At 43.1% G+C, this 2,295-nt stretch overlaps 1 non-coding gene across 1 annotated transcript; it reads left to right on the forward strand.

Annotated features, from left to right (window-relative positions):
- Window positions 1–869: 869 nt before the first annotated feature.
- Window positions 870–973, forward strand: LOC118621821. The gene has a single exon (XR_004957802.1). It is a non-coding gene; the product is annotated as a U6 spliceosomal RNA (small nuclear RNA).
- Window positions 974–2,295: the final 1,322 nt, after the last annotated feature.

The following is a 2,295-nucleotide window of genomic DNA, read 5'->3' on the forward strand; positions in this document are numbered from 1 at the left end:
CCCAACCAGGGTGGGTACAAACTGCAACTGAGGTACATGCCCTTAGCAGAAACCGAACCCAGGACTCGCTGGTCCACAGGCCAACGCTCTAACTGCTGAGCCAAACCAGCCAGGGCTAGGCTCACCTCTTAGCTGGTGCCTCTTAAGGGTGTCATTGCTGATTGGAGTAGAGTGGCCATCACTACTGTTGCCATGGTTATGGCTTCTGGACTACGGGGCTGGCTGAACCTCAGCCCACCTCTTCCACCCAGCTACCATCTCCTCTGCAGCAAGAGTCCTCCTTATTCGTTGATCCATTTTGTATTTGGTTGGAATATTGGAGAGCACATAGTTTTCCATAGCAATTCATGTCCCCTCTGTACATTCTTAATGACGCTAATAATGTTGATGAGGACCTAAAGTCTTGGGCAAAGTTCCGAACTCGTAGAGATGATCACCTTAATTATCGGCTTGAGGATCATCACCTTTCTGTTTTGTCTGCAGAGGGTTTGCGGTGACGGCTTGAGAGTTCAGAGCCAAACACCTGGCCCGCGACTGGGGAGTGAAAAGGACAGGCATCATGTATGTGACGTGTCACCACATTCCTGAATTCACCTTCTTTTCCCCACCCTATCTTCCCTACCTACATTTTCGTTTTAATATGTCTTGTACCTTTTTAATAAATTGCCTTAAATCCTTTTGAAGCAAGGATAAATAGAAAGTATAAATATATTCCTCAGAAATCCATTGCATTCTGGCTATTAGGATGGAAGAAAAAAGTACAAATGCTTTTCTGTCCAGGAAGGGAAAACTGCATAGAACATTTTTGTGTGAAAATCAAATGGAATAATGTAGATGTATATTGAAGAAAAAATACATATATATACCTGGTGCTCACTTTAGCAGTACATATATAAAAATTGGAACTATGCAGGGAAGATGAGCACGGTCCTGTTGAAGGATGACACACATTCAGGAAGTGTCCTGTGTTTTTAGGTGTTGATCGAAGGGTACAAACTTCTATCTATAAGATTTGTGGATCTAATGTATAGCAAGGTAAGTATAATTAACAACATTGTATTATATACTTGGTTTTTAAGAGGTAAATGTTAAGTTGTATCACCATACACACAGGCACAAAAATTGTTTATGTGAAGGAATGAAGCTGTTAGCAAACCTTATTGTGGTAATTATTTTGCAATATATATGTATAGACATATGGTACAACTTAACTTTATATACAATATATGTCAGTAATATCTCAATAAAGCTGGGAGAAAATTGCCTCAACTACAGAGAAAAAGTGTGTGTGTGTGTGTGTGTGTGTGTTTGGATTCAAGAAAACTGGCATTTCTGGCACAGCTAACCTCGGGAAGCCCCCTGAATAATTAGGGGACTGCTATGTGAAGTCCATCACACGGACATCTGGGCAGCCCTCCAGAGGCCTGGGATGGGCCATGTGGACAGGTCAGGCCACCAGGGAGGTGCTTGGAATCCCAGACACACAGTCGAAGCTGGACAATCTTCCAATTAATCCATGTAGAAAGATTTAGCAGCACTCAGAAGAGTGGCTGCCATAAAGGGCTTCAGTCCTTCTAATCTGCTCCACAATACTTGGAGGTTGATATCTCCACTTTTTCAGATTTGGGTAAGGAAGGTTAAATAATTTGTGCAAGATTACATAAGTAGTAAGTGAAAGAGCCAGGATTAAGCCTGAAGCTGATTCTAAAACAGAATATTCTCTCAGTCTCCTCTAATATTTCCAAAGCGTTTCCATTGTTAAGAACTCAAATCCGAGGTCCCATCCCAGACCCACTGCATCTGAATCTCCAGGAAGGGACTTGGAAGTCTGTTTAACAAGCAATAAAATGGTGATGATTATCAGGGAAGTTTAAGGAAGCCACTCTACTGCATCGGGTGGGGACCACGTCCCCCTCTGAGTGGTCAAACAGAAGCCATCAGACATTGGAAGCCATCAACTAAAAATAAGCCATGTCATTCTGGAGTTCATCAGATAGTAATATTATAGATTATGTATTCTTCAGTTTGGTAATATAGCATTGTCTGAATTAAGGTTCCAAGGTCATTTTGGAAAGTTAAAAATGGGCTCTAGCCCTTGCCGGTTTGGCTCAGCGGTTAGAGCATCAGCCTGCAGTCCAGAGAGACCCGGGTTCGGTTCCCGCAAAGGGCACGTACCTCGGTTACAGTTTGTCCCCGGCCCTGGTTGGGTCGTGTGGGTGGCAACCACTCGATGGGTCCCTTTCATGTCGATGTTTCTCTCTCTCTCTTGCCCTCCCGCTCTATATGAACAAAATA

The sequence above is a fragment of the Molossus molossus genome, unplaced genomic scaffold (genome assembly GCF_014108415.1).
Source record: "Molossus molossus isolate mMolMol1 unplaced genomic scaffold, mMolMol1.p scaffold_m16_p_1, whole genome shotgun sequence".
NCBI lineage: Eukaryota > Metazoa > Chordata > Mammalia > Chiroptera > Molossidae > Molossus > Molossus molossus.